Source organism: Pristiophorus japonicus, chromosome 3 (genome assembly GCF_044704955.1).
Source record: "Pristiophorus japonicus isolate sPriJap1 chromosome 3, sPriJap1.hap1, whole genome shotgun sequence".
NCBI classification, from domain to species: domain Eukaryota; kingdom Metazoa; phylum Chordata; class Chondrichthyes; family Pristiophoridae; genus Pristiophorus; species Pristiophorus japonicus.
The window spans coordinates 112,421,491-112,446,422 of record NC_091979.1 but is presented as its reverse complement, the minus strand read 5'-3'; the positions used below and the strand labels follow the sequence as shown (position 1 = coordinate 112,446,422).

Here is a 24,932-nt window from a genome sequence, read left to right as displayed (position 1 = left end):
TGTGGTTGAAAAGGCTATCCGACAACTGGAAAAACAAGGCCTCAGGAGCAGATAGAATCCCCGCCGAAGTACTGAAGCATGGCGGAGAAGTACTCTTGGCGTGAATCCATGAATTCATCTCCCTGATCTGGAAAGAGAGCATGCCAAGGGATCTCAGACACCATAATCATGACCATCTTCAAGAAAGGGGACAAGTCCGACTGCGGTAATTAGAGGAATTTCCCTGCTGTCTGCCTCAGGGAAAATCACCACAAGATTCCTCCTCAACCGCCTTCTCCCAGTGGCTGAAGAGCTCCTCCCAGAGTCGCTCTGCGGATTCCGCCCACAAAAGGGGCATAACAGACATGATCTTCACTACGCGACAAATCCAAGAAAAATGTAGGGAGCAGCACCAACATCTGTACATGGTTTTCTTTGACCTCACAAAGGCCTTTGACTCCGTCAACCGCAAGGGATTATGAAGTGTCCTTCTCAAATTCGACTGTCCTCAAGAATTCGTCACCATCCTGTGCCTGCTTCACGATGACATGCAAGCTGTGATTCTTACCAATGGATCCACCACAGATACAATACAAGTACAGACCGGGGTCAAGCAAGGCTGTGTCATCACACCAATGCTCTTCTCAATCTTTCTCGCTGCAATGCTCCATCTCACCCCTAACAAGCTCCCTACTGGAATGGAGTTAATCTACAGGACAAGCAGGAAATTGTTCAACCTCCATGCCTCCAGTCCAGATTGAAGGTTGCTCCAACCTCTGTTAGTGAATTACAATATGCAGGTGACGCTTGCGTTTGTGCACACTCGGAGTTCGAACTCCAAACCATCATTGACACCTTCACTGACGCGTACGAGAGTCTGGGCCTCACATTAAACATCAGTAAGACAAAGGTCCTCTACCAACCTGCCCCCGCCACACAGTACTGCTCCCGAGTTATCAAGATCCACAATGTGGACCACTTCCCATACCTTGGGAGCCTATCAGCAAGGGCAGACATCGATGACGAAGTCCAATTCCGCCTTCAGTGTGCCAGTGCAGCCTTCGGCCGCCTGAGGAAAAATGTTTTCGAAGACTAGGATCTCAAACCCGGCACTAATCTCATGATCTACAGAGCATTGGTGATACCCGCCCTCCTATATGCTTCAGAGACATGGATTATGTACAGTAGGCTCCTCAAAGTACTAGAGAAGTACCACCAACGCTGCCCCTGCGAAATCCTGCAAATTCATTGGCAGGATAGGCACACCAACATCAGCATTCTCTCTCAGGCCAGCATCGAGGCATTGACCACGCCCGACCAGTTCCGGTGGGTGGGCCACATTGTCCGCATGCCCGATGCTAAACTCCCAAAACAAGCACTCTACTCCAAGCTACATCACACAGGCGAGCCCAGGAGGGTAGAGAAAACGCTTCAAGGCCACCCTCAAAGCCTCCTTGGAAAAAATGCAACATCCCCACCGACTCTTGGGAATCCTTGGCCCAAAGTGGAGGGGAGCATCCGAGAAGGCACCGAACATTTCCAAGTCTCTTCGTGGGAGCACGTGGAAGCCAAGCACTAAAAGCAGAAGGAGCTTACGACAAATCATGCACCCCACTCACCCGCCCCTCCAACCACCATCTGCCCCACCTGTGACAGAGACTGTAGATCCCGCATTGGTCTCTTCAGTCAGCTTAGATCTCATTTTAGTGTGGAAGCAAGTCATCCTCGACTCTGGGGGACTGCCTAAGATACAGTTCTAGCATAACTTCACTGCTCTTGTACTCTATGCCTAGGCTAATAAATGAAAGCATTCCGTATTCCATTTTAACTACCTTAATCGACGTGTCCTGCTACCTTTAAGGATCTGTGGACATATAATCCCTCTGTCCCTCCACACCTTTCAGTATCCTCCCATTTATTGTGTATTCCCTTGCCTTGTTGCCACTCCCCAAATACATTACCTCACACTTTTCCAGATTGAATTCCATTTGCCACTTTTCTGCTCAACTGACCAGTTAATCGATATCTTCCTGCAGTCTAAAGCTTTCCTCCTCAGTGTCAATCACACGGCCAATTTTTGTATCAGCAAATGTCTTTATCATGCCCTCTACATTTGTCTAAATCATTAATATATACTACAAAATGTCCTCCTGAGGTCTGTTACTATCTTCACTGTTTACTACATTTCCAAGTACAATGTATTTTAGACAGATAGTCTGAAGTCAAACATTCCAAAATTTTACATGTTGTGGGATTCACCACAAAATTTTATCTATCAATATATAAATATTTAAACGAAAAACTTATTTGACGCAGAATAGGAAAAAATGTGACAATGCCAACAGGTTAATAAATTACAAAATATTGTTTCTTGAACTATAACAAATGAATCCTTTCCATTGTATCATTTGAAGTGTACAGCAGCAGATATCTAACTTACACTGTTACTTTAGCACCAGGCTAGAAACAAAAACAATGCAGGGTCCTTAATTTATCTTTGTTACATTTCATTTCTCAAGAGGAACTTGCCTGGAACTATTTGGAATTGTCTGAATTCAAATCACTACTGAAAAATAAACGTGAAAATCTTGTTTCTGTTCTGAGGCTTGATTTTGCTCAGTGTTAGTTACTGCTCATTGTCAACATTTCTACAGCTTGTATGAATAAATACATGCAAATGCAGAAGAAATTGCACATAATGGTAAAATCCCAGAGGAGTTCCTTTATGACTCTTTGACAATGATATTTATGAAATCCAATTCATTTTCTAACAAAGAAAGTAACTGAACAATTTTCCCCCAGTGGAAAAGGTTTCATCTGTCAATGACATTTATGCATCTTTTATAAATGCAAGTCAAATAGTAACACAGGAACAGCTAGATTAAAAAAAGACCAAGGTCCATCTAGTTTGCCTTCGACCATCCTGGTAGTCGCATGATACAATGATAATCGAGTTGTTGACTAATCATAGCAATTAATCTCCATCAATTAGTCTACAATAGACCCAGATATGACCCAAGACAAATTCCAGTGATGTAGAGCCCTGGGAATCATAGGTACTCATTCACCTGTTCCTCCTAAGCATGCTACACTTACATCCTGTCTCAAATTACTCATATACTGCATCCCAAAATGTTAATTTTCTGAAAGAAGTCTATTTGCATTTGAATTAATCAATACTAACTGCTTCCACCATCTCCCCAAGGAGCCTGTTCCATAACTTGACTGCTCACTCACTGAAATATTGTTTCTACATATTAGTTTTGAATTTACCACAACCCCCCTGCCCCCTTCAAGCACCGGTAGTATCCTCTAATTCTACTGTTCTGGGCATGGTCTACATCATGATCTACATTATCTAGTTCCATTAGAACCCTAAAAACAGCAATCATATCACCTCTCAACCTTTTCTTTTAGTGTGAACATGCCTAATTTACATAATCATTCCTCATAATCCAATAATTCCATCCCCTTAATCATTCTGGTTGCTCTCTTCTGTGTCCTTTTAAAACTGCACTATCCTTTTTGTACTGTGGTGGCCAGAACTGTATACAGTATTCCAAGTACGATTGCACCAATAATTTATAAAGAGGCAGGATTACTTCACTATTTTGACCCAATATTGACCTTTTAATACATCCTAACACCTGATTTGCTTTACTAACTGCCACTGAGCATTGTAGTTATAGCTTCAATTTATTGTCAATCAGGACTTCTAGATCTCTTTAATTTTCCATGCACATTATTTTCTTTCCATTTAAGTAATAGTCCTTTCCTGAAATTTTTGTCCCTATATGAAGCACTTTGCATTTCTCTACATTGAATTTCATCTGCCATCTGCCTGCCCAATTCCCAAGTATATTTATGATATCAGAACGGAGAGGTTAAACCCATCAGGAAAGACTGAACAGATTCTTGCTCTTTGAGAACAAAGACAGAGATAACTTGATAGAGGTATTTAAGATTCTGAAATGGTGTAATTGAGTAGATGCAGAGAAGCTGTTTCCATTTGCGGGTGAGACCAGAGCTAAGGGCCATAAATATAAGATAGTCACTAATAATCCAATACGGAATTCAGGAGAAACTTCTTTACCCATAGAGTGGTTAGAATGTGGAACTCGTTACCACAGGAGTAGTTGAGGCGAATAACATTGATGTATTTAAGGGGAAGCTAGTTAAGTACACGAGAGATAAAGGAATAAAAGGATACGTTGATGGGGTCAGATGAAGAAGGGGGGGGGGGGGGAGGAGGAGGCTTGTATGGAGCATAAACACCAGCATGGACCTGTTGGGCTGAATGGCCTGTATCTCTGCTTTAAATTCTTTGTTTCTAATACTTTGTATATTCATAGAAACATAGGAAATAGGTGCAGGAGTAGGCCATTCGGCTCTTCGAGCCCACACCACCATTCAATAAGATCATGGCTGAGTACCCCTTTCCTGCTTTCTCTCCATACCCTTTGATCTCTTTAGCCGTAAGGGCCACATCTAATCCCCTCTTGAATATATCCAATGAACTGGCATCAACAACTCTCTGTGGTAGGGAATTCCACAGGTTAACAACTCTCTAAGTGAATAAGTTTCTCCTCATCTCAGTCCTAAATGGCCTACCCCCTTATCCTAAGACTGTCCCCTGGTTCTGGACTTCCCCAACATCGGGAACATTCTTCCCACATCGAACCTGTCCCGTCCCGTCAGAATCTTATATGTTTCTATGAGATCCCCTCTCATCCTTCTAAACTCCAGTGTATAAAGGCCCAGTTGATCCAGTCTCTCCTCATATGTCAGTCTAGCCATCCCGGGAATCAGTCTTGTGAATCTTCGCTGCACTCCCTCAATAGCAAGAACATCCTTCCTCAGATTAGGAGACCAAAACTGAACACAATATTCCAGGTGAGGCCTCACCAAGGCCCTGTACAACTGCAGTAAGACCTCCCTGCTTCGATACTCAAATCCCCTAGCTATGAAGGCCAACATACCATTTGCCTTCTTCACCGCCTGCTGTACCTGCATGCCAACTTTCAATGACTGATGAACCATGACACCCAGATCTCGTTGCACCTCCCCTTTTCCTAATCTGCCACCATTCAGATAATATTCTGCCTTTGTGTTTTTGACCCAAAGTGGATAACCTCACATTTATCCACATTATACTGCATCTGCCATGTATTTGCCCACTCACCTAACCTGTTCAAGTCACCCTGCAGCCTCTTAGCATCCTCCTCACAGATCACACCGCCACCCAGTTTAGTGTCATCTGCAAACTTGGAGATATTACACTCAATTCCTTCATCTAAATCATTAGTGTTGTAAAGAACTGGGGTCCCAGCACTGAGCCCTCCTGTAACTTATCCTGTCCAGCTTTGGTGTACACCACCTCCATTAGCTTTGTATCATCTGCAAATTCAGCCATTGTGCTTGTAACTCCTAACCCCAGATCATTTATAAGGATATTAAACATAAGAACATAAGAATTAGGAACAGGAGTAGGCCATCTAGCCCCTCGAGCCTGCTCCGCCATTCAACAAGATCATGGCTGATCTGGCCGTGGACTCAGCTCCACTTACCCGCCCGCTCCCCATAACCCTTATTGGTTAAAAATCTATCTATCTGTGATTTGAATACATTCAATGAGCTAGCCTCAACTGCTTCCTTGGGCAGAGAATTCCACAGATTCACAACCCTCTGGGAGAAGAAATTCCTTCTCAACTCGGTTTTAAATTGGCTCCCGTGTATTTTGAGGCTGTGCCCCCTAATTGTAGTCTCCCCGACCAGTGGAAACAACCTCTCTGCCTCGATCTTGTCTATCCCTTTCATTATTTTAAATGTTTCGATAAGATCACCCCTCATCCTTCTGAACTCAAACGAGTAAAGACCCAGTCTACTCAATCTATCATCATAAGGTAACCCCCTCATCTCTGGAATCAGCCTAGTGAATCGTTTCTGTACCCCCTCCAAGGCTAGTATATCCTTCCTTAAGTAAGGTGACCAAAACTGCACGCAGTACTCCAGGTGCGGCCTCACCAATACCCTGTACAGTTGCAGCAGGACCTCCCTGCTTTTGTACTCCATCCCTCTTGCAATGAAGACCAACATTCAATTCGCCTTCCTGATTACCTGCTGCACCTGCAAACTAACTTTTTTGGGATTCATGCACAAGGACACGCGGTGTCCACCGGTACGCTCGCGGCCTTCCGCGAGAGGTGGGCACCGGAGGTGGAGTGCATCATCACGCCCGGCAACCAAATTTTAATTTGATTTTACGTTTTAAAGTTTAATTTGTTTTAATTGCCGGTGTTTTTAGTGTCCCCTTCCCTTTTATAGGGGGCACTGGGGAAAAATTGTGATTTTAGTGCCCAAAAAAAAACCAAAAAAAAGGAAAAAAGAAAACCCAAAAAAAAACCAAAAAAAAGAAAAAAAGGGCCTTGTAAATGTCTGGTGTGTCACCCAGGTCGGGTGGCACGGTTTAATGTGTTTTGTTTTGCAGATAAACTCCAAAAAGAGTTTCATGCACAAGGACCCCCAGGTCCCTCTGCACCGCAGCATGTTGTAATTTGTCGCCATTCAAATAATATTCCCTTTTACTGTTTTTTTTTCCCAAGGTGGATGCCCTCACACTTTCCGACATTGTATTCCATCTGCCAAACCTTAGCCCATTCGCTTAACCTATCTAAATCTCTTTGCAGCCTCTCTGTGTCTTCTACACAACCCGCTTTCCCACTAATCTTTGTGTCATCTGCAAATTTTGTTACACTACACTCTGTCCCCTCTTCCAGGTCATCTATGTATATTGTAAACAGTTGTGCTCCCAGCAACGATCCCTGTAGCACATCACTAACCACCGATTTCCAACCCGAAAAGGACCTATTTATCCCGACTCTCTGCTTTCTGTTCGCCAGCCAATTCTCTATCCATGCTAATACATTTCCTCTGACTCCGCGTACCTTTACCTTTTGTGTGGCACCTTATCGAATGCCTTTTTGAAATCTAAATACACCACATCCGTCGGTACACCTCTATCCACCATGCTCATTATATCCTCAAAGAATTCCAGTAAATTAGTTAAACATGATTTCCCCTTCATGAATCCATGTTGCGTCTGCTTGATTGCACTATTCCTATCTAGATGTCCCGCTATTTCTTCCTTAATGATAGCCTCAAGCATTTTCCCCACTACAGATGTTAAACTAACCGGCCTATAGTTACCTGCCTTTTGTCTGCCCCCTCTTTTAAACAGAGGCGTTATATTAGCTGCTTTCCAATCCGCTGGTACCTCCCCAGAGTCCAGAGAATTTTGGTAGATTGTAACGAATGCATCTGCTATAACTTCCGCCATCTCTTTTAATACCCTGGGATGCATTTCATCAGGACCAGGGGACTTGTCTACCTTGAGTCCCATTAGCCTGTCCAGCACTACCTTCCTAGTGATAGTGATTGTCTCAAGTTCCTCCCTTCCCACATTCCCGTGACCAGCAATTTGGCATGGTTTTTGTGTCTTCCACTGTGAAGACCGAAGCAAAATAATTGTTTAAAGTCTCAGCCATTTCCACATTTCCCATTATTAAATCCCCCTTCTCATCTTCTAAGGGACCAACATTTACTTTAGTCAATCTCTTCCGTTTTATGTATCGGTAAAAGATTTTACTATCTGTTTTTATGTTTTGCGCAAGTTTACTTTCGTAATCTATCTTTCCTTTCTTTATTGCTTTCTTAGTCATTCTTTGCTGTCGTTTAAAATTTTCCCAATCTTCTAGTTTCCCACTAACCTTGGCCACCTTATACGCATTGGTTTTTAATTTGATACTCTTCTTTATTTCCTTGGTTATCCACGGCTGGTTATCCCTTCTCTTACCGCCCTTCTTTTTCACTGGAATATATTTTTGTTGAGCACTATGAAAGAGCTCCTTAAATGTCCTTCACTGTTCCTCAATTGTGTCACCGTTTAGTTTGTGTTTCCAGTCTATTTTAGCCAACTCTGCCCTCATCCCACTGTAGTCCCCTTTGTTTAAGCATAGTACGCTTGTTTGAGACACTACTTCCTCACCCTCAATCTGTATTACAAATTCAACCATACTGTGAAGAGGTCCCAAAACTGACCCACCCCTGTGAAACCCTACTAGTAACATTCTCCCAGACTGATGACAATGCCTGTATCATTACCCTCTGGATTCTATCGGTCAACCAATTATTTATTGATTGTAAAATATTTCCAACGATTCACACTTTCCTTATTTTCAGTACCAACCTTTCCAGAAAAATTGCATCAACAGCCTTGCTGAAATCCAAATATGCCACTGCCTTACCCCTATTAAGTTTCTTTGTCAGACCCTCAAAGACGACTAGTAATTTAGATTGGCAAGACCTCCCCTTCATGAATTCATGTTGGCTATTATTTTATTTCTATCCAGATGCTCCATGTTCTCATCTTTAACAAGGATTTCCATAACTTTACCCGCAATGGATGGTAAACTCGGCAGTCTGTAGTACCTGGGTCAGTTTTGCTACCTTTTTAAAATTTGCAGTAACATCTGCTTTCTCCAGTCCACAGGCACCTCTGCAGTATTCAGTGATTTCTGAACGATTGTGCTACAGATCTTCCAGTTTCCTCTCTTATTTCCTTAAGAATTCTCAATGCATCTTATCCAGCTCCAAAGATTTATTCCCTTTAAGTTTGCAGATAGTCAGCAACCAAGGCGGAGAGTAATATGAATAGTGTTGCAGCTTACCTCTGCCACACCCTATAGTCACCTTTCCACATCTAATGGGCTATCTGTCTACTCCTTGGTAAAAACAAGGCAAAAAAAAAATTTATTTAGAACTTTTGCAGACTGTGCATCAGTTGTCATCCCCCCCACCCAATCCCTCTTTAAGTATCCCTCGTTTTCTTTTTCTCTTAACATAACGAAAAAAAACTTATGAATTTAAATGTTCTTTGCCATTTTAATGCCCTTTTTACACTCCGGGTATACCTTTTGATATTGAATCCATCTTAATTCTGTGCCATTTTCCTTTATGGCCTTAAATGCTCTTTTTTCTCCATTCACTTGCGGGTCTTGTTATGCAAGATGTAGTTATGCAAATTGACTTTTATCCATGCACTGAGGAACACATGAACTGATGCGGAGACATAATTTTCCACTACTGAATATATTCTTGTGTTTCTACTATTAAACATAGAGAAGCAGAATGATTTCCTGCACTGCTGGCTGAGTCCTAACACAAAATCAGCTTGAACAGTCTCAATCCAGTTCCCAGTGGTTAGAATCATAGAATAGTACAGAAAGAGGTCATTCGGCCCATCGAGTTCACCACGGTTCTTTCGAACAGCAATCCAGTTAGTTCCACTCACCCGCTCTTTCCCCATATCCCTGCAATTTTTTCTCCGTCGAGTATTTATCCAATTCCCTTTTGAAGGCTATTATTCAATCTGTATCCACCACCCGATCAGGCAGTGCATTCCAAATCCTAACCACTCATTGCGCAAAGAAGTTTTCCCTCATGGTGCCTCTGGTTCTTCTGCCAATTACCTCAAGTCTATGACCTCTCGTTATCAACCCTTCATCAATTGGAAACAGTTTTTCTTTATTTACGCTATCGAAGTCCTTCATGATTTTAAACACCTCTATCAAATCTTCTCTTGGCCTTCGCTTAGCACCCCAGCTTCTCTAATCTATCACTTAACCGTAATCCCTCATCCCTGGAACCATTCTAATAAATCTCTTCTGTACCCTCTCCAAAGCCTTCACGTCCTTCCTAATGTGTGGTCCTCAGAATTTGACAATACGCCAGCTGGGATGGAACTAGTGTTTTATATAGGTTTAGAATAACTTCCTCACTTTTGTACTCTATGCCTCTATTTAGAAAGCCCAGGATCCCATATGCTTTAACTACTTTGTTAACCTGCCCTCCCCCTTTTAGTGTATGGTTTCTCCTCATTCTTCCTACCAAAATGTATTACCTCACTGCTCTGTGTTAAATTTCAGCTGCCATGTGTCTGCCCATTCCCCCAGTCTGTCTCTGTCTTCTTAAAGTCTATTACTCTCTTCCTCAATGTTGACTACACTTCTAAGTTTTGTGTCATCTGCAAATTTCAAGATCGTGCCTACAACTTGGCTATAATCCCACAACTCAGAAACTGTTCATAATTTGAGACTGATTGGATGTGGTTTCCAATTTTGCACCAGAGACCACAAGGATGACTGTTGAGGAAAATAGAACGGTCAACAAGGGTGTTCTTCTGAGGTTGTGGTTGTGTAAAGTACAGGCAGAGTTAGTATGCAGCTGGCAGTGTTATATTTGATTGAGAACTGTAGTTGCGAACTGAAATATGACAATGTTCCATTTCATTCCATTTGAAAACATTAGTTGCTTTGGTGATAAAAGTTCAACAATTTATTTTTTGTAAATCTGCTCTCAGCCATTTCCCAAAACGGGAGATAATAAACTAACTCGGACAGGTCATTCTCGAATTACACTGTGAGGAAGAACCTAGTCTTCTTCAAATCCCACAAACTTCCTGCATAGGTGGGATTTCAAACTGAACATGGAGAACTGCATTAACATGCATGGCACTGGACCATCTAATTTGTAATTTTGTTTGAAGAACAATTCTCTAATCAGACAACAAAGTGTCACTGTGCACTGGAACAAAACTAGACAGCACTATACAATGGGTGAGACAACTTCAATCCCCCCCTCTACTGACTGGTCAACCTAAATTCCATTGTTGTGGAAAGCCATCAAGTAGAGTTCAGGAGCGTGACCATAAGCGTGAAAATTGCAAGGCGAGTCATAGCCATCCTGCTTTCTTGCTCGTCCCGGTAGCAAGCTCTAGAGCAGCAGTAATACAGGCCTGTGAGCAGTTCACCCACCAATTCTGACCGTGAGCTTTGCTTCTGACCTCTTATTGCAAAACCATCATAAAGACCACCTGCATTCACCTCCGTAACATTGCCATTATATTACTTTTCCCCCCCCCCCCTCCCCGGGATCAGAAAGCACTATTCCCCAATCAAGAATAGAGAGGTACTGATGTGTTCTGATGCAATGTGTTGCCTTTTTTCCCCCAAATACTATTTGTCTAACCAATGCAATAGGCAGGCTATTTCTCCCAGAGCTCAGTCAGCAAAATTCTTGAACTGGGCATGAAAGCAGTTTTAGTAACTTCTCCCACCAAAAAAGTACCTAGCCCCCACGTAATGCCTCACCCAGGGTCCCGACAGACATTACAAGTTCAAAGTTGTACAAAACTTGAAAGAGCCCACATCTTTCAACTCTGCAGTGCACCTACAACTGTAGCAAGATGCTATTACAATATAATCTTAATTGTTTTAAATTAAACTTTTAATTTTACGTGTAGAATGTTTGATATGAAACAGTCAATATTTTAAATTTATTACAACTATGTAATATGACTATTAGTGTCTTTAATGTAATAAAACATCCAAGGCGCTAAAAAAGAGACAATAATAAAAGATTAAGGAGGTGACCAAAAGCTAGGTGGAAGAGCTGGATTTTGAGGATGTTTTCAAAGGTGAAGAGAGCCAATGGTGCAGAAATTTAGGAAGGTAATTCTAAAGAAAAGGACCAAGGCAGCTGACATCTCTGCTGTCAATGGTGGAGCAAAGAGAGGGAGCATACATAGAAGGCCATAGAAAAGGAGCATTTAGAAAACAAAGGGCTGTAGAAAAAAGTGCAGATAGGATGGGACAACCCAAAAACATAGGTTAGCAAGGACTGAGGTAATGAGCAAGCAGGAGTTAAGTGTGGGACAGAATATATGAAGCAGTTTTGAGCAATGGGTGTCTATGGAGGGTAAATCAAAGGGTTGCTAGCAAAAAGTGTTCCAAGTACTCAGTCTGAAGATGACAAAGCTGTGCATAAAGTTTTCAGCTTTGGAGGGGCTGAGGTAGGCACAGAGGCAGGCAATGTTATTGAGGTGGACCCAAGCGTTTTTGGCAATGGATAGGATGCGAGTTTAAAACTCCATTCAAGGTCAAACAGGACATTAATATTCTAAGCAATCAAGTTAAGCCCGGAGGGAGAGGGGATCGAGTCAGGAGCAGAGTTTGTAGAAGATCCAGGAGAAGATGAATTAGGGGAGGAGGGGGAATGCATTATCTAAAAGATATGTTTAATCAAGATTTTGAAAAAAGGGGCGGGGAAGAACAGGAGTCGCAAGGTAAACATGTTTAGAGAGGGACTTCTAGAAGATAGTTCTTAGGGATAGCTGAAGGCTGTACCATGAAGTGAGGAATGCCAGGAGGAAGAATGCATAGGAGCATAGAGGCAGAGCACTGCAAGGCTCAGGCTGAGATGCAAGATTGGAGAAGACTATGCAGGGATGTGCAAACAAAGACAAGAATTCTGAATTCAATACACTGAGACAGGGAACAAGGAGAGGTTGGCAAGAATGGTGTAAGCAGGATAGGAAGTGAGAGGCAGAGTTTTAAACATCAGTTTGTAGAGTGGGGAGCTCAGGAGGCTTGCAAGGAAGTCCTGAGACAACAAAAGCACAGATAAGGGTTTCACCAGCTGAGGAGAGTGTTAGGGGTGAAAGCAGTCAATGCTGTGGGGATGGAAGGTATGCTGACAGATAGTAAATAGGGCTAAAAGCATATAATGCATCAGTGTACCCCACTGGAGTGGAACTAAACTACAGAATCAGTGGGAAGCAGTTTAACCTACACCGTCTCCAGGCCAGGTCCAAGATCACCCCAAACTCCGTCATTGAGCTGCAGTACACGGAGGATGCCCGCGTCTGCACGCATTCTGAGGCTGAACTCCAGGATATAGTCAATGTATTCACTGAGGCATATGAAAAGCATGGGCTTTACGCTTAACATCTGTAAGACAAAGATCCTCCACCAGCCTGTCACCACCGCACAGCACTGCCCTCCAATCATCAAGATTCACGGTGCGGCCCTCGACAACGTGGACCATTTCCCATATCAACAAGGCAGACATTGATGCGGAGATTCAGCATCGCCTCCAGTGTGCCAGTGCAGCCTTCGACCATCTGAGGAAGAGAGTGTTTGAATACCTGGCCCTCAAATCTACCAAGCTCATGGTCTACAGGGCTGTTGTAATACCCGCCCTCCTGTATGGATCTGAGGCATGGACGATGTACAGAAGGCACCTCAAGTCGCTGGAGAGATATCACCAACGATGTCTCCGCAAGATCCTGCAAATCCCCTGGGAGGACAGGCACACCAACATCAGTGTCCTAGTCCAGACTAACATCCCCAGCATTGAAGCACTGACCACACTCGATCAGCTTTGCTGGGCAGGCCACATAGTTCGCATGCCAGATACGAGACTTCCCAAGCAAATGCTTTATGCGGAGCTCCTTCATAGTAAACGAGCCACAGGTGGGCAGCGGAAGCATTACAAGGATACCCTCAAAGCCTCCTTGGTAAAGTGCGACATCACCACTGACACCTGGGAGACCCTAGCCGAAGACCGCCAGAGATGGAGAAAGTGCATCCGGGAGGGCGTTGAGTTCTTCGAGTCTCAACGCAAAGAGCATGAAGAGGTCAGGCGCAGACAGCGGAAGGAGCGCACGGCAAACCAGTCCCACCCACCCCTTCCCTCAGCAAATGTTTGTCCCACCTGTGACAGGGTCTGTGGGTTTCATATGGAACTGTTCAGCCACCAGAGAACTCACTTTGGGAGTGGAAGCAAGTTTTCCTCGATTCCAAGGGACTACCTATGATGATGATGTATGGGGTTAAAGAACAGGGTGCTGGATTAAATTTGAAAGTGACTTAATAAAACTGGAATCATCGGCGATCGAGGAAAGCAGTCCTAATTTTAATGCATTGTACCTAAATTCTACTAATTACAAATATGCTTACTAAGTAGTATGCAATGATATAAAGACTCAGATAACACCTTAATCCATAAGCTATTGACTTCAGCTTTGTTTGCATCTCCATTGCACAACCACCCCGCACCCCACCTTCACTCAATGATGGTAAAGCCTTCAGCCGCCTACTGTTAAGAATTACCTCCACCTTCCAACAACCTCTCTTTTTAAAAAAACCTCCTGAAAACCCATCTCTTCCTCCAAGCTTTTAGTCACCTCTTTCCCAGCTCAAAATCCATTTTCACTACACCAATCTATAAAGTGCCGTGGGATTTTTATGTAATTGTTGTGATCCAAATTCAAACTCCCAAAGAACATCGGTGCCTTTCTCTGACAAGTTATACTTATTCTGCTTTACAAATGGAGGATTCAGAGACCAAACAGCTGTTTGGGAGGAAAATTAGGGAGATAACTGAAGGCACAGTTGAGGAGGCTTTTAAAAATGAGGAGTAATGTGACAAAGCATACATCTTTAATAATTAGATTCCAGAATATTTGGTCATGATTACTGAAGACTCTAACACAACTGGTGGAGCGAAACTTAATAAATGATAGGATGCGAGTGACAGAATCCTCAATAAATCAGAGTTTGGAAGGTCTTCAAGGAAAGACAAGTTAAGTCTGGACGTAACAAATGCATGAATTAAGTTTCAGTAGCAGTGGGCGATATTTCACAAATGGTAGACAGTCTTGCAATGACCGAGCTGCGAGGTTTGAATCTCAGGACTAGACAGGGCACTTAGGCTGCGTACTGTTGGGTTCATCCTGAGCAAGCTTCCAGGAATAGCAAATGGAGAAAGGAGCTATAAAGGATTGCTTCAGTCTTGCCAAAGTTGACTGGAGAACAAAGTGGCTCATCCATGATCTAATGTCAGATAGCATGGCAATGATCATGAACTTGAGGGTGGTGGCAGAGAAGTAAAGCTGGGCATTGTCTGCATACGTAGGGAGGCTGGCGCCATGCTTATGAATAATATTGCAGAATGACATCTATGTGCTGCCTATCATTATCAAACTCTAAGAACTATGTTCTAAAATGCTTTTACTCACCCCCAAGGACAGACTCCAAGTTTGTTGTTTTAAAATTGAGTTGATTCAGTATTTTGCTGCATTATTTGGATTCAAAGTGTGAAGGAAGGTGCTTTCAAAACAGGTAGTTGTGGCAAACAGGAGTTCAGGATGAGCCTTTCCCTCCAAAATCTTCTGAATAGCAGGAAGATTGAACACCCAAGCGTGAGAAGTGACATTAATGAGGTTAAGATGGTCAAGGGTGTAGAAGGGAAGAAAGGGAAATCATGCTTGACAAATCTTCTAGAATTTTTTTGAGGATGTAACTTGTAGAGTGGACAAGGGAGAACCAGTGGATATGGTGTATTTGGACTTTCAAAAGGCTTTTGACAAGGTCCCACACAAGAGATTGATGTGCAAAATTAAAGCACGTGGTATTGGGGGTAATGTATTGACGTGGATAGAGAACTAGTTGACAGACAGGAAGCAGAGAGTCGGAATAAACGGGTCCTTTTCAGAATGGCAGGCAGTGACCAGTGGAGTGCCGCAGGGTTCAGTGCTGGGACCCCAGCTCTTTACAATATACATCAATGATTTAGATGAAGGAACTGAATGTAATATCTCCAAGTTTGCAGATGACACGAAGCTGGGTGGCAGTGTGAGCTGTGAGGAGGATGCCAAGAGACTGCAGGGTGACTTGGACAGGTTAGGTGAGTGGGCAAATGAATGGCAGATGCAATATAAATGTGGATAAATGTGAGGTTATCCACTTTGGTGGCAAAAACAGGAAGACAGAATATTATCTGAATGATGACAGATTAGGAAAAGGGGAGGTGCAACGAGACCTGGGTGTCATGGTACATCAGTCATTAAAGTTTGGCATACAGGTACAGCAGACGATGAAGGCAGCAAATGACATGTTGGCCTTCATAGCTAGAGGATTTGAGTATAGGAGCAGGGAGGTCTTACTGCAGTTGTACAGAGCCTTGGTGAGGCTACACCTGGAATATTGTGTTCAGTTTTTGTCCCCTAATCTGAGAAAGGACATTCTTATTATTGAGATAGTACAGCAAAGGTTCACCAGATTGATTCCTGGGATGGCAGGACTGACATATGAGGAGAGACTGGATCAACTGGGCTTGTATACACTGGAGTTTAGAAGAATGAGAGGGGATCTCATAGAAACATAAAATTCTGACAGGACTGGACATGTTAGATGCAGAAAGAATGTTTCCGATGTTGGGGAAGTCCAGAACCAGGGGTCAAAGTCTAAGGATAAGGGGTAAGCCATTTAGGACCAAGATGAGGAGAAACTTCTTCACTCAGAGAGTGGGTAACCTGTGGCATTCTCTACCGTAGAAAGTTGTTGAGGCCTGTTCGTTAGATATATTCAAAAGGGTGTTAGATATGGCCCTTACGGCCAAAGGGATCAAGGGGTATGGAGAGAAAGCAGTAAAGGCGTACGGAGGTTGAATGATCAGCCATGATCTTATTGAATGGCGGTGCAGGCACGAAGGGCCGAATGGCCTGCTCCGGCACCTAATTTCTATGTTTCTGTTTCTAAGAAATCACATGCACTGAGAAGTTAAGACAGGACAGGAGGTACATGGATGAGGTGGAGTGAGGACAGGAGGGATGGAGATAAATTGGAAAAGTTAACCCTGAAAAGCAAATGGCTGTGCGTAGCAGAGGATTGGACAGTTTTCCTTGTTGCTTCAGAAAAGCCAGTGCCCAAATCCAGAAGAGACACAAGCCTAAGGCAATAGCGAGAGGAAATCCCCAATAAGGAAAGGGTGTCAGGGGAGAAGTACTAAATATTCCTTTAAATTATGTTGCCAAAATTAACAAGTGCAGCACTGATTAAACAAATTCAAGAAACAAACATTGGAAAGATAGACAGAGAAATGGAAAATCTTGTTGCCATATCTAATCCAGAGACATCAAATCCAAGGCTAGCAGCTCTCTATCCATAAATGGTCCAGAAAAATAATTGTTGACCTTGCTTATACACACATAAGAGTGAGAAATGGTGACTTGCCCAGGATGCCACTGTTATATATGAAAACCTGCCCAATAAACATACCACTCCTCCAACTGGTGCCTGATACTTTGCTCCAAACAGGTTCCATGTATTCTGGAGCAGTGTCTACTGGTACACTGATGACAAGATTCAACACCGCCTCCAATGCGCCAGTGCAGCCTTCGGCCACCTGAGGAAAAGAGTGTTTGAAGACCAGGCCCTCAAATCTGCCACCAAGCTCATGGTCTACAAGGCTGTAGTAATATCCACCCTCCTGTATGGCTCAGAGACATGGATCATGTACAGTAGACAACCTCAAGTTGCTGGAGAAATACCACCAATGATATCTCCGTAAGATCCTACAAATCCCCTGGGAGGACAGACGCACCAACATTAGCGTCCTCGACCAGGCCAACATCCCAAACATTGAAGCACTGACCACACTTGATCAGCTCCGCTGGGCAGGCAACACTGTCCGCATGTCAGACACGAGATTCCCAAGGCAAGCACTCTACTCGGAAATCCTTCACGGCAAACAAGTCAAAGGTGGGCAGAGGAAATGTTACAAGGACACCCTCAAAGCCTCCCTGATAAAGTGCAACATCCCCACCGACTCCTGAAAGTCCCTGGCCAAAGACCGCCATAAGTGGAGGAAGTGCATCCGGAAGGGCACTGAGCACCTCAAGTCTCATCGCCAAGAGCATGCAGAAATCAAGCGCAGGCAGCGGAAAGAGCATGCAGTAAACCTGTCCCAACCTCCCTTACCCTCAACGGCTATCTGCCCCATCTGTGACAGGGACTGTGGCTCTTGTATTGAACTGTTCAGCCACCTAAGGACTCATTTTAAGAGTGGAAGCAAGTCTTCCTCGATTCCAAGGGACTGCCTATGATGATGACTGGTACAGCCTGGTTGGCAAGGAGTTGCCACCATGTATCACTAGCTTGTTACCCACCCCCTTTCCCCAAAGTGAGTAGCTGCTTCAATCTTCAATGCTGCATCTTTCTCTTGAGCAAGGAAGATACACAATGCCAAGTCGTCCTTAACAGGTATGAATTACAACTGCTTCCTCGTCACATTGGGATCCTTGCATAGCTGGGAATATGCTCTTTTAGTTTAAATTTTTAAAATGATATTTTAACCAGTGAGCTGTGAGCTTCCTCAATCCCCTTCCCCAAACTTTTGCATGTGGTACGCTAGCTGCACCTCCTTCAGTCCCCTTTGCCTGGTACTGTTCAGGGTCTCCTGGACAGTCACATTCCTGACATCATTTGCTGCCCTTCCACGGTGCTTGGTCCCGAACCCACAGATGCTCTTGTGGAGAACCGACACTGACTGGTGCGGCTAACAGAATTACAGCAGGGAATACAAGAGACAGTTACTGTAGCTAATACACTGGGGTCGATCGGGGTTAACCTAAAAATATCACCAATAATAAGTGTACACAAGACCCCAGAGTATCTTCCTCATGATCAGTTTTCCGCAGGAACAGCACCTCGTCGCCACCAGCTCACTGTGCCGGGGACCTCCACCCTGCTCGCCACACCCCGGCCAGCTGACTACTTGCCGTCAGCGGCCTATGTCAGCACCAACACGTCCGAACTAAAGCGCTCCCTGATCGAGAACCACGGCCGCCGGGCCTTGTCCCGGACTAACACGGCACAGTCTGGGGCTCTCCAAAACTCTATCCCCTGATCAGCGGCTTTAAGCCAAGATGCTCGCCATTGACTGACCTGAGCAATCGACAAGACCCAATCACCGCTCCAACCGTACCGACCCACACAAGATGGCGCCGCCTGCTGCCGCGCCGCGCGCCACTTCCGTCCAGCTGAGCGCGTGCCCGCGCAAGGGCAGAGATACAACCAGGAAGCCCACCCTCTCACAGCAGTCACACAGAGAGAGACAGGCTTGGCAGGGGTCGTGGAAATCGAGAGGGGAGATAGATAGATAATTTGTATTTATGTAGCGCCTTTAACAACAACTTGTATTTATATAGTGCCTTTAACGTAGTAAAACGCCCCAAGGCACTTCACAGGAGTGTTATAAGACACAAATCATTTTTGACACCGAGCCACATAAAGACGAAATTACGGCAGATGACCAAAAGCTTGTTCAAAGAGTTAAGTTTTAATGAGCGTCTTGGAAGGAGGATAGAGAGACGGAAAGCTTTAGGGAGGGAGTTCCTGAGCTTAAGGCCCAGGCAGCTGAAGGCACGGCCACCGGAGGAGTGCAGATATCTCAGGGGGTTGTGAGGCTGAAGGAGATTACAGATAGCGGCGAGGCCATGGAGGGATTTGTAAACAAATATGAGAATTTTGAAATTGAGGCGTTGCTTAACCGGGAGCCAATGTAGGTCAGCGAGCATAGGGGTGATGGGTGAATGGATCTTGGTGTGAGTTAGGACACGGACAACAGAGTTTTGGATGACCTCAAGTTTACCAAGGGTAGAACTTGGGAGGCCAGCCAAGAGTGCGTTGGAATAGTTAACTCTAGAGGTAGCAAAGGCATGGTTGATGGTTTCAGCAACAAGTACAGCAGGCAGTGAAGAAGGCAAATGGTATGTTGGCCTTCATAGCTAGAGGATTTGAGTATAGGAGTAGGGAGGTCTTACTGCAGTTGTACAGGGCCTTATTGAGGCCTCACCTGGAATATTGTGTTCAATTTTGGTCTCCTAACCTGAGGAAGGACATTCTTGCTATTGAGGGAGTGCAGCAAAGGTTCACCAGACTGATTCCCGGGATGGCAGGACTGACATATGAGGAGAGACTGGATCCACTGAGCCTGTATTCACTGGAGTTTAGAGGGATGAGAGGGGATCTCATAGAAACATATAAAATTCTGACAGGACTGGGCAGGTTAGATGCAGGAAGAATGTTCCCGATGTTGGGGAAGTCCAGAACCAGGGGACATAGTCTAAGGTTAAGGGGTAAGCCATTTAGGACTGAGATGAGGAGAAACTTCTTCACTTAGAGAGTTGTTAACCTGTGGAATTCCCTACCGTAGAGAGTTGTTGATGCCAGTTCATTGGATATATTCAAGAGGGAGTTAGATATGGCCCTTACAGCTAAAGGGATCAAGGGGTATGGAGAGAAAGCAGGAAAGGGGTACTGAGGTGAATGATCAGCCATAATCTTGTTGAATGGTGGTGCAGGCTCGAATGGCCGAATGGCCTACTCCTGCACCTATTTTCTATGTTTCTATGAGCTGAGGCAGGGACAGAGTCAGGTGATGTTCTGGAGGTGGAAATCGGCAGTCTTGGTGATGGCGTGGATATGTGATCGGAAGCTCATTTCGGGGTCAAATATGACACCAAGGTTGTGAACAGTCTGGTTCAGCTTCAGACAGTTGCCAGGGAGAGGGATGGAATCAGTGGCTTGGGAACAAACTGCCGCTGTGTTTTCGGATGATGTCGCCAAGGGGTCACATGTAGATGAGAAATAGGAGGGGGCCAAGGAAAGATCCTTGGGGGACACCAGAGGTAACGGTGCGTGACCGGGAAGAGAAGCCATTGCAGGTTATGAATAGATAGATAAGAATGGAACCAGCGAGTGCAGTCCCATCCAGCTAGACGACGGTGGAGAGCCGTTGGAAAAGGATGGGGTAGTCAACTGTGTCAAAGGCTGCAGACAGGTCGAGAAGAATGAGGAGGGATAGTTTAGCTTTGTCACAGTCACATAAGAGATCATTTGAGACTTTGATAAGAGCCGTTTTGGTACTGTGGCAGGGGCAGAAACCTGATTGGAGAGATTCAAACATGGAGTTCTGGGACAGTTGAGCTTAGATTAGCAAAGATAGAATAAGGCATAGAAAGAGAGGCACAAGAATAGAACCATACTCCTTGAGTGCATAGTGGATACAGGAAGCAAAACTATAATTTGATCTGTTTTTATGTTAGTTTTGTTATAATTTGTAACTTGCTGTTTGTGCCCCTTTAAAAGGGGGGCATTTATGGTTTAAGTGATTCCGATTGATGATTTAATCATCCTACTTGATAGCCAAGAAAAGGAATAGAGAGACAGACTATTTAAAACACAGTAAGTCATCAGCAGAGAAAGAACACTGACAGACATAGAGAGGCATTGATAACAACAGCGGCAGCAGAAGTTACACAAAGGTGCATCAGACCTGCATGCATCATCAGTAATGCCAACTCTCGCGATTTAAGGAAAATTCTTCCCGACTCGCGATCTTGCGATTACACTCAGATAAATCATCATTTTTTTTGGACTGTTTTCATCTTAATCACCCCCTTCTGTGATTGGCTGCTGGGGACACGAAAGTTGGGTCAGGGGTTTTCCCGGGATCACTGCGCAATCAAAGGCTGTTGCAGACCATAAGTATTTAAACAGGTATAGTACCGCCCACACAGTTAGATCGCAGACCCCATTTAATGTTGTAGTGTACCTCGAAAGTCGACTCCTTTTTTGGATGCGATCGCTTTTCTTGTGCCAGACTTCCTGCGTTGTGTGATGTTTTATCTGAGTCTAATGGCTGGGCTCTGGCGTGTTCGTGAGTTTCAGACTGTGTATAAAGCTCTTCTCAGTGCTCGGGGTTACAGTCTTCAGATCCCATGACAACATCTAAACTTCAGACTGGAAAGGGATTGGTTAGGAATCAGGCATCCTGGGTAAACGTTGGTAATAGTACAGTACAAAACTTGTATCCTTCTTCAGACTGGGTTTTCATACATGCCTGCTTAAATTGAGTGCGTAATCCTGACGAGCACTGTACAAAGATACATGCATCCATAGCTAGATGCAATATTCTCACTACACGAATCTTTGAAAACCTTGTTGAATCAATATGAATACATGGAATCACTTATTTATAACTGTAATAACTGCAAGATTCTTATTATTGGAACTGCATTACATGGAATATTATCCTCTGTGATGAGTCAGAATACATACAAAGTTGTATATAACTACACAAAACTGTATACAAAAAACAATCTGTATGCCATTGGTTGCAAAATGGGCAAAAATTGGCTTGGAAACAATTTTCATGCATCTTGACATTGGCAGGACCTTTTATTTGGGAATTTGTCTTTGCTATTTTTCTCACTAATTTTTCTCTTCTCTGCTAGCTTTTTTCCCTTTTCCCTTGTTCCGTAGGTGTACTGAGTCCCCAATGCAGTCAATGGAACTGAATATCAGGCGCTGCAAATAACGGGCGGCAGATCCGTTACCGGCTATTTTGCCCCATTTCGAGGCCAGACTGTTTTGTGTGATTGAAGGGTCGAGATTACAACAACTTAGTGTTCCGGAAAGACTTAACGGTCAAAAGCAGAGCAAGGCCGGCCTGTGAGTGATGGGACAGCGGGGCCTCCGCTCCATCTACTCCTGCTGTTAGTTCTTATGTTCGTAATTGGTTAGTGACAGCAGTATGTGCTGCCTGTCCGGAAGCAAAGGTTAGCGAGGGGTCGGGTCCGGAAAAAAATAGCAACTCATGGTTTCTATACCAAATTTCTTGATTTTTAAGAGTTTGTCTCCTGATTTATGAGGCGGTTGGGTCGCCAATACAGCATCATTCCCATTGTAATAACCTATCATTGCACAATCAACACCTGCTAGAAAGCACTCCAGTTTCCAACTGACATGTAAGATTTCCAATCACAAGTGTTTTTATCAAAACCTTTCTTATGTTCATAACTAGACTACAATTTTCCTAAGCAGTCTAAGCAGGGCGAAATTCACCCTTTCGAACAGGCCACTTACCGCCGGAAAGCGGCGGAGTCGAGTGGCCACCGACTTGCGGTCCAATGACCGCCACCAGTGAAATTGTCCTGGGGGGGTGGGGGGGGGGGGTTTGCAGCAGTGTTCACTTCCGCCCCACTCCCCCCAGTTCCGCCACGGTATTGTAGATGCGGCCTTAATGACGTAATCAGAGCGCGCACCGCTGCCTCTCCACCCCGGAAGCTATATTCACTGTAAAAAAAAATGTGACCTGCTGCCTGACAGTGCTCCCGATAACTTTTTGTGTCGGGGCACTGTACCGGCCAGCTCGAGACCGCCAGCAGAGGTGAAAGCAGTGTTGGTTGAATCACCATTTTTTGGACCAAACTTTTTCGGGCTGGTAAAAACTTTTGGGAACTTGTGAAAAGTTTCTCATTCGCCCTTTTGACATCGGCTGTGATTACTAGTGGCCTGATGACCTCAATCTGTACTCCACCGAGTCCTCATAGTGAGGGTTGAGCCTGCAGATGCTATAGGCTCAATGCTAGCAGGGGGAACACCTTTGCAAATTTTGCGCGGCAGGGAGACATGCAGGAGATTGCGGCACCATCAGCAATGGATCCAGGGGCAGCGGGCAAGGGAGGCAGCAGACATGGCTGCCCAACATGGCCACAGACCTCAAGGCAGAGAGGTTGCCCAGGAAGGAGCTGGCATGAGGAGGAGGGTCAGGTATCCTGACCCCCCCGCACCAGATAGTGGGCGATGAGGCAGATGCTTGCCAGAAGCAGCCTACAGAGGCTGAGGAGCATCAAGAGGATGAGGGAAAAGGCAATCAGCCAATTGCCATAGGAGGGACCCAGCATAGAGTTGAGGGAAGGAGGCCCTACCATGCAAGGGTGTACCGCCAGCAGTTTTCCTTCATGGAGCTCACAGATGAGCAATGTCTGCAAAGGCTCCGATTCAGGAAGGACATCCTCAGGGAGCTGTGCAATCTCCTACGCCCAGATCTGCAGCCTCAGACAAGGCGGAGGACAGCTCTGATCATTGAAACCAAACTGACCATTGCACTAAACTTTTACGCAACTGGTTCTTTCCAGTCTGCAACTGCAGACATATCTAACATATCTCAGTTCTCTGCCCATCGCTCCATCTGTCAAGTCACAGATGCTCTCTGCAAGAGAAGACAGAGAGAAGCAGATGGAGTGACAGACCGGATTTGTGCGGATTGTGGGGTTCCCCAAGGTGCATGGCACCATCAACTGCACACATGTTACACTCAGGGCGCCACAAAGCCATGCTGAGATGTTTATCAACAGAAAGGGATTCCACTCCCTCAACGTCCAATTGGTGTGCGACCACCAGCGCCAGATCATGGCAGTTGATGCCCGGTATCCAAGCAGCAGCCAAGATGCCTTCATCCTGCGCCAGAACAATGTGCCCACCGTGTTCTTAGGCCCAAACCAAGATTGTGGTGGCTGCTTGGTAACAAGGAATATCCACTGTGCACTTAGCTGTTGACTCCCCTTCACTCCAGGACTGTTGCCATGGCCATCCCAATGAGTCCTTTCATACATCATTGCCCACTGTCAAATGATACACCTGCCCAGATACAGGAACACAAAATAAAGATTTATTACATAATTAAGGTGCAAAGAACATACACACACTCATTTCTCACCCTTGTGCATCTCCTTATAACCCCTTTTACACAAACCTATCCTGCTACTATGCCGCAGTGTCTCCCCTGTGATTGCCTCATGGATCTGGGATGGCTGATGTAGAAGCAACAGATGTCCTAGGATGCCCTTGACCAGCTCTGGCCCTGAAAGGGCCGGCTGGAAACTGGGAAAAACCCTCCTTGGAGGGTTCAGTCAGCCTTGGCTCGGTCGACTCCATGATTGGAGGTAATGGCGGAGTGACAGGTCTGGGGTCAGGAATGATGTGATCCTGAGAGAGCACATCATCAGGATCCTGGTCCGAGGAGCCTACGTCACTCCCCGGGGGCGGCACACTACCACCGGCACCAATCTGAGGGAGCTCAGGTTGGTGCTGCGGCGTCACACCAGAAGGTCCCCCGTGGCCCATGGTGGACCCAGCTGCGAAGGCAACACTGAGGCATAGAAACATAGAAAATAGGTGCAGGAGTAGGCCATTCGGCCCTTCAAGCCTGCACCACCATTCAATAAGATCATGGCTGATCATTCCCTCAGTACCCCTTTCCTGCTTTCTCTCCACACCCCTTGATCCTGCCCCCTCCCCCCCCCCACAAAGGGCCACATCCAACTCCCCTTTGAATATATCCAATGAACTGGCATCAACAACTCTCTGCGGCAGGGAATTCCACAGGTTAACAACTCTCTGAGTGAAGAAGTTTCTCCTCATCTC

At 44.9% G+C, this 24,932-nt stretch overlaps 1 protein-coding gene across 8 annotated transcripts in view; it reads right to left on the bottom strand.

Annotated features, from left to right (window-relative positions):
* The window catches only part of LOC139259841 (cytoplasmic dynein 1 intermediate chain 2-like), a 141,279-nt gene extending 122,591 nt beyond the window's left edge, over positions 1 to 18,688 (bottom strand). For all 8 annotated transcript variants that reach the window (XM_070875708.1, XM_070875709.1, XM_070875712.1 and 5 more), the window contains exon 1: positions 18,606 to 18,688. The gene's annotated coding sequence lies outside the window, so the exon portion shown is untranslated. The remainder of the gene's footprint in view (positions 1 to 18,605) is intronic.
* Between the last annotated feature and the right edge of the window lie 6,244 nt (positions 18,689 to 24,932).